Genomic DNA, 16,528 nt, shown 5'->3' with positions numbered 1-16,528 from the left:
TTATTTTTCACGCTATAAACAAAAAAAGGCCAAAAATTTTGAAGAAAAACAATATTTTTTATTTTCAGCTATAAAAAATATATAGTAAACTCAAAGTTGGTTATAAATTTAGGCCAAAATGTATTCTGCTACATGTTTTTGGTAAAAAAATCCCAATAAGTGTATATTGATTGCTTTTTGTGGAAGTTATAGCGTCTATAAACTATGGTATAAATACTGCAATTTACGCCATTTTTTTGCTATACAGCGCTGCGCTAGTTTAATGGACAATTGCGTGGTCATGCAATATGGTACATAAATGAAATTTACATCCTTTTTTTCCGTACATCCGTATTTGATCGCCTGGATGGTTTTTATTTTTTGCGCTATAAAAAAAAAGGCTGACAATTTTGAGGAAAAAAAAACAATATTTTGGACTTTTTGCTATAAAACATGTCCAGTAAAAAAAAATGCAAAAATCAAATTTAGTCATAAATTTCTGCCAAAATGCATTCTGCGACATGTCTTTGCTAAAAAAAAACCCAATATGTGTAAATTAATTGGTTTACGTGAAAGTTATAGCGTTTACAAATGGCGGGAAAGATACTGGGATTTTTAGGGTTTTTTTTATACTAGTAATGGCGGCGATCAGCGAATTATGGCGGCGATCAGGGACTTATGGCAGCGACTTATGGCGGGACTGTGGGACTGCGGCAGACATTTTGACATTGGGGGGTACTGACTTGGGGTCACCGACATTCCCAAAAACACTAATACAGTGATCAGTGCAAAAAAAAAACAACTGACACTGTACTAATGGCAATGGGGAGGAAGGGGTTAACTTTATTTTTCAGGGAAGGGTTATAGGAGTGAGGGGAGTGTTTTACTAGGGGGCGGGGGTGTGTACTGGGAGGGACAAGGCTGATCGAGAAAGAGAAACTGTTCTTTCTCGATCAGCTCATCCTCGAGCTGTCAGGGAAGTGACAGACAGAACAGTTACTGCAGCTGTGCACTCTGTCACTGTTTGCCGCCGATCGTTGGGACATAGCCGCTAAGGAGCGGCTGTGACCTGGCGACTGACATCTGCGGCGCTGATCAGTGGGACAAATAGGGCGGCGGCGCGCCTTGCGCGCGCCCTCTATTTGTTTACAAAACACACGTCTTAAAACGTGGTTTTGCCTGTGAGTGCCGCCCTGCCGCCGTATATGTACAGTGGCTGGGCGGCATGCGGTTAAGAACTATTTCAGGTATAAAGTGTCATGAATGTAGGTATTGACTCCTACTTCAAGCTATCTCTGAGTGTGGAAGTAAACCCTTATCTTGATACTCTTGCTTTCCTGCAGCTGGAGAAATAGTTGGTATTCTTTTAGTGACCCCCTCACAGGAGTTTGAAGTAGTTGCAAACTACCCCAGGTCATTAAAAAGATACATGTGGATGTTGAGGTGGGTTGGTGTCTAGTAAGCCAAAGAGGTGGCTGCATATAGCAGGTACTAGGTTTCAATGGTAGTTAGGCTTACTGATAGCAGGCAGCAATGAAAGTAGACTGTACTGACTGCAGAATTTGTTGTTGAATAGTACTGGAAGCTGGACTGGTAGCAAGCTGGGCTGGTAAAAAGATTGGGCTGGTAACAGAATCATAGCAGGACAGTGCTGATAGCCAAGTGTATCATGAGTGTTCAGGTAGCAGATTTTAGCAGTACTAATTGTAGCAGAATGTAGCAGGACTGACTGTAGCTGACTGTACAGGGCTGACAGTATCAGATTATTGCAGGACTGAGTGTAGCAGACTGCCTCAGGACTGACCATAACAGTGTGTAGCAGGGGCATCCATAGCAGAGCATAGCAGGGTCAAAAGTAGTGGACTTCCTGGTAGCATACTTAAGGTTGGATAGCACTGAGTATTGAAACACTGTTTAGAGACATACGCAGTGTCTCCTGCTTCAGCTTAAACTTCCTGATGACATGGCCAAAATAACCCAGGGAATACCTGGAAGTATCCATGCTTGTGAATTAGGAGCTGATGCTGGAGCAAGGCAGGTAAGTGACTGTGACCCTACCCCCTCTTCTGAGGTCTCCACATTGTCAAGGCCTGGTTTCTCTGGGAACTGTTAAAGGGATTTCCATACAAGGTGAGGAAGCCAAGGTCCATGAATGTGCCTCTGGGCTGTATCCTTTTCCATCCAAGAGATAATACAACTTGAACCTGGAGAGCTCAGTAGGGAGGGGCAGTGAATAGCGATTTTTGACAGTGATAGTGTTCAAACCCTTGTAGTCTATACAAGGCCTTAGTGTTCTGTCCTTAGCAGCAAAGAAAAATCCTGTCGGCAAGGTAGATTTATAGATGAAGCCTTTTTAAAATTAATTTTCAGTCTTACACTCAGACATGGCTTGTGTCTCAGGAATTGAAAGAGGATAAGTCCTCCCACAGGAAGAAATAGAACTATGGATTAGTTCAATGGCACAGTCAAAAGTATGGTATGGGGTTAACGTGTCTGCTGCACATTTAGAAAAGACATCCAAGAATTGTGAATAAATGTCAGAGATCTGCAGACTTGTCTTGATGTGACCCAACTGAACTGCTTTAATAAATGGATTGGAAGGAAGGCAGAGAAACCCCAAGACAGAACCTTAAGCATAGACCAGTTTATGGTTAGTGAATGTTGCTGCAGGCAGGGAAGATCCAGGATGTCTGTAGCAAACAAATCAGTAAAAGCCTGAACAGGAATAGACTGTTCTCTGATGTAGAAATGTACAATGAGCATGGGAGAATTGGTGGATGAGGGAAAGGAATAGTCAAGTGGAGCCCTCCAGGCATTAGAGACCTGGTAGTTTCCCAGATGCATAGGACATTGATTCAGGAAATGGCCCACTTCTCTGCAATATATGCAAAGACCCTGGGTTTGATGTTGGGTTTCCTCCTCTACGGACAGACAAGCCTGGCTTATTTGCATAGGTTCCTCAGATGTAGACTTCTGCCAAGAATTGTCTAAGTCTTTAGAAGGGGACAATTGAGAAGCTAGGCAGAAACAACACTGGCAGCCACTCACCTTTGTGCATTCCTGGAACCAGATATCAATTCAGAGAGTGAGAGAGATCAAGTCATCTACATCTAAGGAAGTGGGAAGACTTCTACCTATCAACTCATCCTTTACCAGATTGGACAGCCACTGACAAAACATGGCTATCAACACCTCATTGTTTCAAGCTATATTAGCCAACATTCTGCCTTGTCGAAGGCACAGGAGAGGTCTACTATAAAATAGACATCTCCTGGTTCATCGAATGTCCAATGAAAAGCATCTGTGAATTCTGAAAAATTGTTATTCAATGAATCATCTTTCTCCTAAAGAGCAGATGCTCTGAGGAAGAGGCAAGTCCTCGAAATGCGTCAGCCTATTGGATGTCTACACTCCCCATTGCAGACTGTTACTCAGCGCGGTGTTGACCCAGCTGTTCTTTTATGATGTGCCTTGACTTTATTCTCGTTTGTGAGTACAACACCTATTTTATTTCCTATTAAACATTTTTTTATGGTAATGCACTAGGCCCTCTCTTTGTTCTTTCCTCATTCTATAAAATAGACATGTCCTGGTTCATCGCATGTCCAATGAAAAGCATCTGTGAATTCTGAAAAATTGTTATTCAATGAATCATCTTTCTCCTAAAGAGCAGATGCGCAGGCCAGGGTGTCGTTTGATGGAAAAGAGATAACGTAGGCCACATTAGAATGAAAAGTGGGAAAACTCTAAGGTTGTAGTACACAATGGATTCCATGCTGGTTAAGAAAACCCCTGTATGCTTTTGGGTCATCTGAGTAACAAGTAGGTGTAGGAAGAAGTAGGGTTAAAGGTCCAGGATTAGACTGAGATAGTGTTTGCAGGGGAGTAAAAGGCAATGCAGGTAGTGGGCGTGATTTGCTGTACTTCCAGTTTGCCGAAGGGAGCTTCCAGAGGATCACCAGCTGGCAGGGGCACTTTGGAAAAGTCCATGTCTGACACAAGCATATTATCACAAACTGTGGTTATTGATCCTTATCTCAGATTGTCTCAGAGCGTGGAAATAGACCTTAGCTCAGTTCAACAGCTTTCCCTGTGGATGGAGTCAGCCTGGCTGGTAGAAGAGCTGCACTGTTAACAGGACTGTAGCAGGACAGTCCTGGTAGCTGAGTGTAGTGGGACAGTTCAGGTAGTGGACCATAGCATATATATATATAAATAAAGAACCAGCGCCACGGAAATTATATAACACAGTAAACTGCAAAACCTAGCCTATAAAATTATAGGATATACAAAACTTCAAAAAAATAGGTTGCGCTAAAATACATGCAAAAGTATAACAGGAAAATAAATAACAAAACAATAAAAAACAATATTATAAATCAAAATAAAATCCAGCAAAAACGAACAAGTCCAAAAGTTCTGCACGTTGTATGTGCATGTTTGGCTGGGTCTGAGTCGCCTATATTCATTATACATGCTGTTTACACTGGTGTCAGTCTGTCTATACTGGTGTCAGTCTGGACACCTTGCTTGTAAGTGCATTTCTTTATTAAAGTTTGATGCTTTTTAAAACATACTGCACCATGATTGTTCGCTTTTTTCTTTTGAGTGACGGTCTGATCATCTCTCAGTTTGGATACTAAATCACCTTTGGAGTGGATTTTCTACTTTGCAGCATATCATCTGTTGGAGTTCATCCCTCATTTCTTCAGTGTTGTTGTCACCATATTATTCATTTCTCCCAGAATAACAAGTACTATATGCTGGTTTTTCAACAATCAGCATATTACTCTGGTGAGTTCTATTTAACCATTTTTGGTGGTGGATTTACTTGGTGATGAATTATTTTGGACATTATTGATTATTTGAACTTTTGGACTTTTTCGTTTTTGCTGGATTTTATTTTGATTTATATTATTGTTTTTTATTGTTTTGTTATTTATTTTCTTGTTACACTTTTGCATGTATTTTAGCGCAACCTATTTTTTTGAAGTGGACCATAGCAGTCTGTAGCAGGATGGACTGTAGCAGCCTGATGGTAGCAGACTGACTGGCAGCAGGCTGGAGTCTAGGTGGCAGCAAGCAGCGAAATACTGTTTAGACACAAGGCTTGGGCAGAGACAGTGTCTCTTGCTCAAGCTTAAATATACGTTCTGGTCACGTGATACATCATGTGGTGCATCCGGTATACCCAGAAGTGTTCAGGGCTGCAATAGACAGACAAGCTGTTGGTTCTGGAGTAAATCAGGTAATTGACTGTGACATCAACACTGTCAAAGAACATTCTAGATTTCATCTGATATTCTTGCACTTGTTCACATAGAGAGTGTTTTGCATGTTCTCCCTTTCTAGTTTTTCAGGTCTGAGAACAAGTCATCCCTCATGGACTTACAATTGTAACATATTATAGTGAAATTCAAAGATTTCAGGTGGGAAATGTTTTGTCCCACCTAGGATATTTTTTTCCTGTTATTGCCTTGAAATGTATTTGGATTTTATTGCTTGGCTGTATGCTGGCAACTTTTTTTTGTGATTTGGTACATCCTTCAATTTCTCCCCTCCTGTACAGTGCTAGTTGGAACATTCCTGGCTAGATCCTCCCTGTTTCTTCAAGTTTCTCTCAGTCATGTTAGACATTAGTCATGGCAGGGAGAAGGTGTAGAAAGTCATTTTCAAAAGGAAAAACATCCTCTGTAACATACTTTGTGAAGAAAAACTGCATTGGATTCAACTTCTGTTCAGCTGCATCTGCTGATCAGTGTGTTCTGGCAGCAGCGGGTTGATGTCCTGGTGGGGATGGAGGGGGAGGAGACTCTTCCATCTAATTTGTGTGGATGGAGGAATCTGTTAGTTTTTCATTTACTGACTGAACAAAAAAAAAAAAAACTAACTATGGCCAGCTTTAGGTCACTTCATGTACTATAATGTATATGTGCTAAACAATACTTTGTGGTGATAACATTTTTCCAAACCATTTGTCTGAAGAGAAGGATTTAACAAAAGTTTGGAAAATCATTTGACACGTGTCTCCCATTTCTACTGGTTACAGGCAATTGCTTATGTGCCTAGAATGCTACAAAGTAACTCATGTTCAATTAATATATTAATATTTTATGAGTATTATTTAGATATTCAATGAGTGTTTGTTCAATCTTCCCCATGAGGGGCATATACAGTGCATCCAGAAAGTACTCACAGCGCTAAACTTTTGCCACATTTTGTTATGTTACAACCTTATTCCAAAATGGATTAAATTAATTTTTTTCCTCAACATTCTACAAACAATACCCCATAATGGTAAGGTGAAAGAAGTTTGTTTTGAAATCTTTGCAATTTATTAAAAATAAAAAACAAAAAAAACACATGTACGTAAGTATTCACAGCCTTTGATCAATACTTTGTTGAAGCACCTTTAGCACCAATTACAGCCTCAAGTCGATTTGAGTATGATGCTACAAGCTTGGTACACCTATTTTTGGGCAATTTCTCCCATTCTTCTCTGCATTACCTCTCAAGCTTCATCAGGTTGGATGGGGAGCGTCGGTGCACAGCCATTTTAAGATCTCTTTAGAGATGTTCAAACGGGTTCAAGTCTGGGCTCTGGCTGGACCACTCCAGGACATTCACAGAGTTGGCCCATAGCCACTCCTTTGTAATGTGGGCTGTGTTCTTAGCGTTGTTGTCCTGTTGAAAGATGAACCGCCACCCCAGTCTAAGGTCCAGAGCACTCTGGAACAGGTTTTCATCAAGGATGTCTCTGTACATTGCTGCATCCATCTTTCCTTCAATCCAGACTAGTCTCCCAGTTCCTGCATCCCCACAGAATGATGCTGCCACCACCATGCTTCACTGTAGGGATGGTATTGGCCAGGTGTTGAGCCAGGTGTTGAGCAGTGCCTGGTTTCCTCCAGACATGACGCTTGGAATTCAAGCCAAAGAGTTCAATCTTTGTTTCATCAGACCAGAGAGTTTTGTTTCTCATGGTCTGAGAGTCCTTCAGGTGCCTTTTGGCAAACTCCAGGCGGGCTGCAATTTGCCTTTTAATGAGGAGTGGCTTCAGTCTGGCCACTCTACCATACAGGCCTGAATGAGGAGTGTTGCAGAGATGGTTGTTCTTCTGGAAGGGTCTCCTCTCTCCACAGAGAAACACTGGAGCTTTTTCAGAGTGATCATCGTGTGTTTGGTTACCTCCCTGGCTAAGGCCCTTCTGCCCCAATCACTCATTTTGGCCGGGTGGCCCGCTCTAGGAAGATTCGTGGTGGTTCCAAACTTCTTCCATTTATGGATGATGGAGGCTACTGTGCTCATTGGTACCTTCAATGCTGCAGAAATGTTTCTGTACCCTTCCCCAGAATTGTGCCTTGATACAATCCTGTCTCGGAGGTCAATGGACAATTCCTTGGATTTCATGGCTTTGTTTGTGCTCTGACATGCACTGTGGGACCTTATATGGACAGGTTTATGCCTTTCCTAATCATGTCCAATCAACAGAATTTCCCACAGGTGGACTCCAATCAAGTTGTGGAAACATCTCAAGGATGATCAATGGGAACTGGATGCACCAGAGCTCAATTTTGAGTGTCATGGCAAAGGCTGTGTATACTTATGTACATGCAACCTAATGGAGCTTGAGAGGTACTGCAAAGAAGAATGGGAGAAATTGCCCAAAAATAGGTGTGCCAAGCTTGTAGCATCATACTCAAAACAACTTGAGGCTGTAATTGGTACTAAAGGTGCTTCAACAAAGTATTGAGCAAAGGCTGTGAATACTTATGTACATGTGTTTTTTTTTTTCATTTTTTATTTTTAATAAATTGCAAAGATTTAAAAACAAACTTCTTTCATGTTGTCATTATGGGGTATTGTTTGTAGAATGTTGAGGAAAATATGAATTTAATCCATTTTGGAATAAGGCTGTAACCTAACAAAATGTGGCAAAAGTTTAGCGCTGTGAATACTTTCTGGATGCACTCTATTTATCCACATTTAGCCCTATTAAGCTGCTAAGAGGCTTTTTATACTTTGTCTGCACAACTGCTTAAAAAAAAAACTATACAAAATACAGTGAAGGTATGTAAAGTTCAGTAATACAGGAACCAATCAGGTCTTACGGTACTTTAATCAGATTGCTAATATACTGTATATTATAAGATTTGTTCCTATTACTGGACTTTGCACATTATCATTGCACATACTTATTAAAAAGCTTATCATGTAATTTAGTGTCATATACACATACAAAATTACATGGCAAAACATAAAAGCAAATATTGATAGGTGCGACCTCTGGCTCAAGCTCTTCAGCCACTTCACAACACAAAGGAAAGGCAGGAACAGCAAACAAAGGAGAAGATCAAAAAACACCAGCTAAAGCATTAAAGTATGACTCACAATGGATTGCTTTTCTTTATAGAGCTCCCTGGGACCCAAAACATATGGGAACTGACATGCAACCACCTTTTGGTTGCAATTATGCCTGTCAACTTTAATTTCCTACATCATCCTGGTTATTGAGGCTACCCTTTACAGTGATAGGTCAGTAATAAAGGCAAAAGCAAGTTTACAGCACTGGCAACAATGAAAAATGGCTGCTATGTTTAAAGTAGAGCAACAGTTTTTAGGGGCCCAGGGTGTGTAAGGACCTCTCTGGAATGGAAAGGGACCTTTTCAAGTTTGAGCCCTGAGGGCCTAAAGCAGTGGTGTCCAACCTGACAGCCCAAGACAGCTATGCGGCCCAACAAAAAAAGCAGAAAAACTACTTAAAAATGTAAATTTTTGGGGAATTTTTTGTAAAAATGCATTTACACTTAGCAAACACACACAGCCAAAGAAAAATTGACAGTTTTTCCTTACTGGACTTTTGTAAGCTTTATCTTCCCAAAGAAAAACTCTTCACAATCACTCCTTATTCATGTCATCAGTTTACAACAGCACCTATATTTGTGAACAACTATTTTTAGGGATGATGCACATGAAGTGCAAAATTAGAACCAGAATATCTGATGAGCACCTTGAAAATTCATTGAGAATTGCTACTACATCTGTCGAGCCAGATAATAATGCGTTAGTTTATCAAAAACAGTGTCAAATATCACACCAGTTTTATGTTGCCCTCTTTTACATTATCTACATCAGCGATTGTTAACTTGTGATCTGCCCAACGTTTTCTGTTCACTAGCTATCCTTATTGTTAGTGTACTTTATGTGTTGCTCAAGACAATTTGTAAGGGAATTCCCGTGAGATGCCTGGAGAATAGACTTGCGCATGCGCACAGAAATGCACGATCGCGCACACGCACGGCAAAGATTGGCGCCAGACGGACTATTTAAAAGGTGCCTCTGCCTGTGTTGAGTGCTGACTGGTCTTCAGCTGTTCCCCGTTTCCTGCTCGTTCCTGTGTGATCTCCTTGTTGCTGACCCGGCTTTTTCCTGACCTGACTCTGGTTACTCTCCTGCTTGATACTGGTTCCTGACTTCGGCTCTGCTCCTGACTTTGGCTTGCTTCTGATTTGGTACCTCGCTGTCCGCCCATTGATGACCCTGGCTGTTCCTTTGACAATGCTCCTGTCTCCTATCCCAGCTTCCTGCCTTGCTCTGGTGCACACCTGGTGATCTACCATACCAGCTCTGCATATTACTACTGTGCCTGAATTGGAGGTTCATCAGTCTTCCAGGGTCACCAACCGCAAGAGCTACAAACAACATCTACTGGCGCACTTGTCCCCGTGGTCCCTAGACACCCTCTGTTCCATCTCCAGTGGGGTCAGGGCTAGTGACACAAGTGAGGCCGACCTCGTCATTTCAGTCTCCTATCAGGTACGTGACACAATTTCTCTTCTTTCAAATTGGCCCAGAAAGATCAAAAGTTTGGACACTCCTGTCCTAAGGTGAGGTGATGGGGGAAACACATACACACCTACTTTTAGCTTCTCCTCAAACTTTGACCATAGTGCGGCTTCTCACGCATGTTTGAGACCAAAGAGTAATATTGCCTTTCTGTGTACCCAGGACTGGCTTTGCCCTGAGGTCTAGATTGCCAATGCCACTGTGTTCAAGCACAGGAGGTCTGCAAATCAAGTGGAGAGGTTTGGGGTAGATATTTTGCTACACACTCCCTGTAGTGACCCCCTAAGTGCCGTTCTTCCCTCCCACAGTCCCCTAGATAACAGTGCCCTCCGGCCCCATGGAGAGTCTCTCAGCCTGCTACAAATCATCTTGCCCTCAGAGTGTCCAACAACCCCACCAAAGTGTAGCCCCAATCCCTCACAGTACTGCCCCTAGCCTGCTGCAGAGCCACCCAGTCCCCAAAGTCCCCCAGCCCCCTCAAGAATTCCTCATCTCCCCACAGTGCCAACTCAAAGGTCCCCAGCCCTGCATAGTGACCCTAAGCCCCCAGCCTGTTTCAGTGTCCCCAGCCCATCAAAAACCCCTTAAGTGATCCCTAGGCTCCTGTGGAGCTCACAGCCCCCACATTACCCCTCACCACCCCCCCAACTAAAAAAAGCTCTCCAAGTTTCTATGTAACATTGCTGGACTGCAACACATCTTTGGATTTTATGTAATCAGCAGAGTGGAACCTGCAAGTGAACCCCACCCAGACACTCAAGGTTGTAAACATCTGTGCAGCTCATCCTAATATATCTATCTATCTATCTATCTATATATATATATATATATATATATATATCAACTTTAATTTTTTTTTTTTTGCGAGGAACTCACAAGCAGGATTGTCAATGTGCAAAATGTTACCTTGGATTGTCACTTACACATGGTGAGGGGCTCCAGGGTTTGTGGCTGACATAGGGAATATAAACGAACGTTCTGTTTTCTCAATATTTTAATAAGTCCTATTCAGGGTCATGGAGCCCGGAGGCTTTGTAGACCTTTGTGTGGAAAAATGCCTCCATTCTTTCCTAGTTCCAAATCTTACCTGGTAGGAGGACCTCTTTATTAGTCTCAGCTGTGCACAGGCCTTTATATATGTGAACTGACAGAACAAAACAACTCACAGTCTTTACTCCTTTAGTAAATTAGCCTCACTGTGTGTAAACATATGTTTAATCTCACCTTCTTCTTCCTGTTCCTCTTCTTTTTTTAATGGCAAGAAAGAAAAAGAAAAAAATAATTTTTTGTTTTATTGTTGCTTTTATAAAATTTAGGTAAGGATGAGCAGAAAAATGGAAATGTGCATTGGAAAAAAAACTGTTAGTAATCACTATATCAAAAGGAAATAAAAGGAAAAATTATTACAAAGCATGTAATTGTAATGGAATCAAATGAGACCAACGCTGTGGAATAAGAGAGGGAATTTCTAAGTGTTAATCACCTGCAAAGTAATTCTTATGTTATTGTATTTGGCCTGTACCATTCTTTATAGCCGAATATGTGGTGTGTTAAATATAAAATCAGATGAAATTAAACAGATTTGAACGGGATATACCTGTACAGCAGGAGCAATGTTCCACTTAAGTCTATGGGACATTACTGGACAGGCATTGGCAGCCCAGCAGCAGATTTTTACAGCTGGGATGTAGAGGGACTGCCATCAGCATCAGAGGTAAGTAAGCACCTGCAGAGGAAGATGGCTCAGCTAAGTGTATTTAGGGGGCTAGGGGGCAGTATTGAGAGATTTTTAGATAAATATTGAACTTGTCACTAAGGTTGCTTTTGGTGTGTTCTTTAGCTAAAAAAAAGCGGAAGAAAACTGCATACCTTTGGCGCTCTTCACTCTCATCCGTTCTGCTTTGGTTGCATTGAAAAAAGATCCCGCTTGCTGCATTTTTGGTGCATGCTTGTTTACTTAAAAAAAAAACGCACCAAGAACGCATCCCTCCATTGAAATGAAATGAAACTGTATAATAATGCAACGCACCTGTTGGTAGTGCTTTTTCCAGTGGGGAAAAAATGCAACACAAACACATAAAAAAAAGCATATGCGTTTTTGATGCATTTTTTCAGCAGAGCAGTGTGAAAGTAGCCTAAGAATGCTGCTTTAAACCTGTGAAAGAATATTACGTAGGCTGCTAATGCTGACCATTACTTCTAAAAATATATATTATTACAAGCGTACCTCAGTTTACGAATTTAATGCGTTCTCCAGGATGTTTTGTATTGCAAAAAATTTGTAAACCGAAACGCGGTTTCCCATAGGAATGCACTGAAAACTAATTAATCCTTTCCAAAGGTCAGAAAAAGTAAAAAAATAAGTTTTTTATCTGTTCAAAACTCTTTATAAAGTGCACTTTAAAGGCATAACTACCGTACAGGGACATGATTAAAAATTTCCAGAATGGCTCCAAAACTCGATGCAAAAACCGCTCCATCACCTTCACACTCGACGCCACATCCTACCTACAGACGCCAGCATGCACGGGGCCGGTGCTATAAACCTCCCAGGCACAATTCATCCTGGGGAAACTTGCTTTGTATTGCGAAAAAAATTCGTAAATGCATTGAAAACCAATTAATTTGTCCTGGAGGTCAGAAAAAAGTAAAAAAAAAGTCTTATCTGTTCAAAGCTCTTTATACAGTGCACTTTAAAGGCATGGGGCCGGCACTATAAACCTCCCAGGTGCAATGTATCCAGGGGAAATTTGCTTCGTATTGCAAAAAAAAAATCAGCAACCGAGGCATTATTTTTAGAGATGAGCGAATCGAACCAGGCGAAGTGGAATTCGATACGAATTTCAGGAAAAATTTGATTCGCGTCGAATCTGAATATTTAAAACAATATAAGTGCAGCGCTACAAACAATATTCAAATGACAAAAAATGTAAACGATTGTCAGATATGGGAATGTTGAAGATGATAAACAGTTCAGTGAAGGGGGAATCACAGGGCATATAGGTGTAATCCAATCCCAGGAATAGATAAATTGCCTGCTTACCAGAAGCACAATTTAAATGCGCATGTACAGATTACATGTAGCCGGAATCCCATGTAGGCGCTGCTTTCTAGTACCCAGATGGTCCGTCGGTGGTGGGACGATGCTGGCCTGGTTGGAACACACTGCACCTTGGATCCACACAGAGAGCCTAAAAATTGCTGGGGCTGAGGTATGGGAACTCAGTACCAGGTGCAAGGAGTAAAAATACTCATAGTGTAGTATGTTTTAAAATTATTTATTCAAAACGTAAAGCCATATAAATTACAAAAACGCATGCCTGCAGCCTGTAGCCAGTAAATGCAGCTTCAAAAAAGATGATCCTATACACTGACCAGTAAAAACCATGGGTGGGCCGCCGGACCTCCTGACCCGGCGGCGTAACGTCAAGGCGTGCAAAGGCTCCTCCTAGACGCGTTTCGTGTCAATACATGTACACTATTGGCATCACCCCTACAGTGGACGTGTATTGACACGAAACGCGTCTAGGAGGAGCCTTTGCACTCCTTGACGTTACGCCGCCGGGTCAGGAGGTCCGGCGGCCCACCCATGGTTTTTACTGGTCAGTGTATAGGATCATCTTTTTTGAAGCTGCATTTACTGGCTACAGGCTGCAGGCATGCGTTTTTGTAAATTTATATGGCTTTACGTTTTGAATAAATAATTTTAAAACATACTACACTATGAGTATTTTTACTTCTTGCACCTGGTACTGAGTTCCCATACCTCAGCCCCAGCAATTTTTAGGCTCTCTGTGTGGATCCAAGGTGCAGTGTGTTCCGACCAGGCCAGCATCGTCCCACCACCGACGGACCATCTGGGTACTAGAAAGCAGCGCCTACATGGGATTCCGGCTACATGTAATCTGTACATGCGCATTTAAATTGTGCTTCTGGTAAGCAGGCAATTTATCTATTCCTGGGATTGGATTACACCTATATGCCCTGTGATTCCCCCTTCACTGAACTGTTTATCATCTTCAGCATTCCCATATCTGACAATCGTTTACATTTTTTGTCATTTGAATATTGTTTGTAGCGCTGCACTTATATTGTTTTATTTTGGTTGGAAGGGCTTGTAGTTCCTTTTTGTGCACTTGTCGCTCACTGGAGTGCGCTCACTTTTTTTCCATATTTTTTTTCCATATTTTATAGAATCTGAATATTTGCCTACTTCGGGTGCGCGAATTGGATTTTTCCCGATCAGCCGGAAAAAGTGTCCCTGCAGAGAGCTCCGCTATTTCTGACAGTTCTCTGACAGTTCCTTCACATGTACAGCGGTTGAAACATTGTATCTATTTGTTTCCATTTAGGATACAGATGTTTTTATTCGGAAACAGATGTTTCAACCGCTGTACATGTGAAGGAGCTGTCAGAGAACTGTCAGAAATAGAGGAACTCTGCAGATACACTTTTTGCCGGTTTGGAATTATTCTTATTTTCATCCTACTTCTTCTTCTTCTTCTTCTTCCTCTTCATACTCATCCTCATCCTCTTCTTCTTCTTCTGAGGATGAGGATGAAGAAGAAGAAGAAGAAGTAGGATGAAAATAAGAATTCCAAGCCGGCAAAAAGTGTATCTGCAGAGCTCCTCTATTCTGCAGATACACTTAGAGGAGCTCTGCAGATACACTTTTTGCCAGCTTGGAATTAATCTTATTTTCATCCTACTTCTTCTTCTTCTTCTTCATCCTCATCCTCAGAAGAAGAAGAAGAGGATGAGGATGAAGAAGAAGAAGAAGAAGAAGTAGGATGAAAATAAGAATAATTCCAAGCCGGCAAAAAGTGTATCTGCAGAGCTCCTCTAAGTGTATCTGAAGAATAGAGGAGCTCTGCAGATACACTTTTTGCCGGCTTGGAATTCTTCTTATTTTCATCCTACTTCTTCTTCTTCTTCTTCTTCCTCTTCATCCTCATCCTCTTCTTCTTCTTCTGAGGATGAGGATGAAGAAGAAGAAGAAGTAGGATGAAAATAAGAATAATTCCAAGCCGGCAAAAAGTGTATCTGCAGAGCTCCTCTATTCTTCAGATACACTTAGAGGAGCTCTGCAGATACACTTTTTGCCGGCTTGGAATTATTCTTATTTTCATCCTACTTCTTCTTCTTCTTCTTCATCCTCATCCTCATCCTCAGAAGAAGAAGAAGAGGATGAGGATGAAGAAGAAGAAGAAGAAGTAGGATGAAAATAAGAATAATTCCAAGCCGGCAAAAAGTGTATCTGCAGAGCTCCTCTAAGTGTATCTGCAGAATAGAGGAGCTCTGCAGATACACTTTTTGCCGGCTTGGAATTATTCTTATTTTCATCCTACTTCTTCTTCTTCTTCCTCTTCATCCTCATCCTCATCCTCTTCTTCTTCTTCTGAGGATGAGGATGAAGAAGAAGAAGAAGTAGGATGAAAATAAGAATAATTCCAAGCCAGCAAAAAGTGTATCTGCAGAGCTCCTCTATTCTGCAGATACACTTAGAGGAGCTCTGCAGATACACTTTTTGCCGGCTTGGAATTAATATTATTTTCATCCTACTTCTTCTTCTTCTTCTTCTTCTTCATCCTCATCCTCAGAAGAAGAGGATGAGGATGAAGAAGAAGAAGAAGAAGAAGTAGGATGAAAATAAGAATAATTCCAAGCCGGCAAAAAGTGTATCTGCAGAGCTCCTCTAAGTGTATCTGCAGAATAGAGGAGCTCTGCAGATACACTTTTTGCCGGCTTGGAATTCTTCTTATTTTCATCCTACTTCTTCTTCTTCTTCCTCTTCATCCTCATCCTCATCCTCTTCTTCTTCTTCTGAGGATGAGGATGAAGAAGAAGAAGAAGAAGAAGAAGTAGGATAAAAATAAGAATAATTCCAAGCCGGCAAAAAGTGTATCTGCAGAGCTCTTCTATTCTGCAGATACACTTAGAGGAGCTCTGCAGATACACTTTTTGCCGGCTTGGAATTATTCTTATTTTCATCCTACTTCTTCTTCTTCTTCATCCTCATCCTCATCCTCAGAAGAAGAAGAGGATGAGGATGAAGAAGAAGAAGAAGAAGTAGGATGAACATAAGAATAATTCCAAGCCGGCAAACAGTGTATCTGCAGAGCTCCTCTAAGTGTATCTGCAGAATAGAGGAGCTCTGCAGATACACTTTTTGCCGGCTTGGAATTCTTCTTATTTTCATCCTACTTCTTCTTCTTCTTCTTCTTCCTCTTCATCCTCATCCTCTTCTTCTTCTTCTGAGGATGAGGATGAAGAAGAAGAAGAAGAAGTAGGATGAAAATAAGAATAATTCCAAGCCGGCAAAAAGTGTATCTGCAGAGCTCCTCTATTCTGCAGATACACTTACAGGAGCTCTGCAGATACACTTTTTGCCGGCTTGGAATTATTCTTATTTTCATCCTACTTCTTCTTCTTCTTCTTCTTCTTCATCCTCATCCTCAGAAGAAGAAGAAGAGGATGAGGATGAAGAAGAAGAAGAAGTAGGATGAAAATAAGAATAATTCCAAGCCGGCAAAAAGTGTATCTGCAGAGCTCCTCTAAGTGTATCTGCAGAATAGAGGAGCTCTGCAGATACACTTTTTGCCGGCTTGGAATTCTTCTTATTTTCATCCTACTTCTTCTTCTTCTTCTTCTTCTTCCTCTTCATCCTCATCCTCTTCTTCTTCTTCTGAGGATGAGGATGAAG

The 16,528-nt window shown here is 41.3% G+C and overlaps 1 protein-coding gene across 1 annotated transcript in view; it reads right to left on the bottom strand.

Annotated features, from left to right (window-relative positions):
* TNNT1 (troponin T1, slow skeletal type) overlaps positions 1-11,070 on the bottom strand; it is an 89,147-nt gene extending 78,077 nt beyond the window's left edge. The window contains exon 1 of the mRNA XM_089652588.1: positions 11,050-11,070. The gene's annotated coding sequence lies outside the window, so the exon portion shown is untranslated. The remainder of the gene's footprint in view (positions 1-11,049) is intronic.
* Positions 11,071-16,528: the final 5,458 nt, after the last annotated feature.

Source organism: Staurois parvus, unplaced genomic scaffold (genome assembly GCF_062004578.1).
Source record: "Staurois parvus isolate SC_StPar_1 unplaced genomic scaffold, SC_StPar_1.0 ptg000686l, whole genome shotgun sequence".
Classification (NCBI taxonomy): domain Eukaryota; kingdom Metazoa; phylum Chordata; class Amphibia; order Anura; family Ranidae; genus Staurois; species Staurois parvus.
Note: the sequence above shows the minus strand (reverse complement) of the source record. Positions and strands in the feature narration are given on the sequence as shown.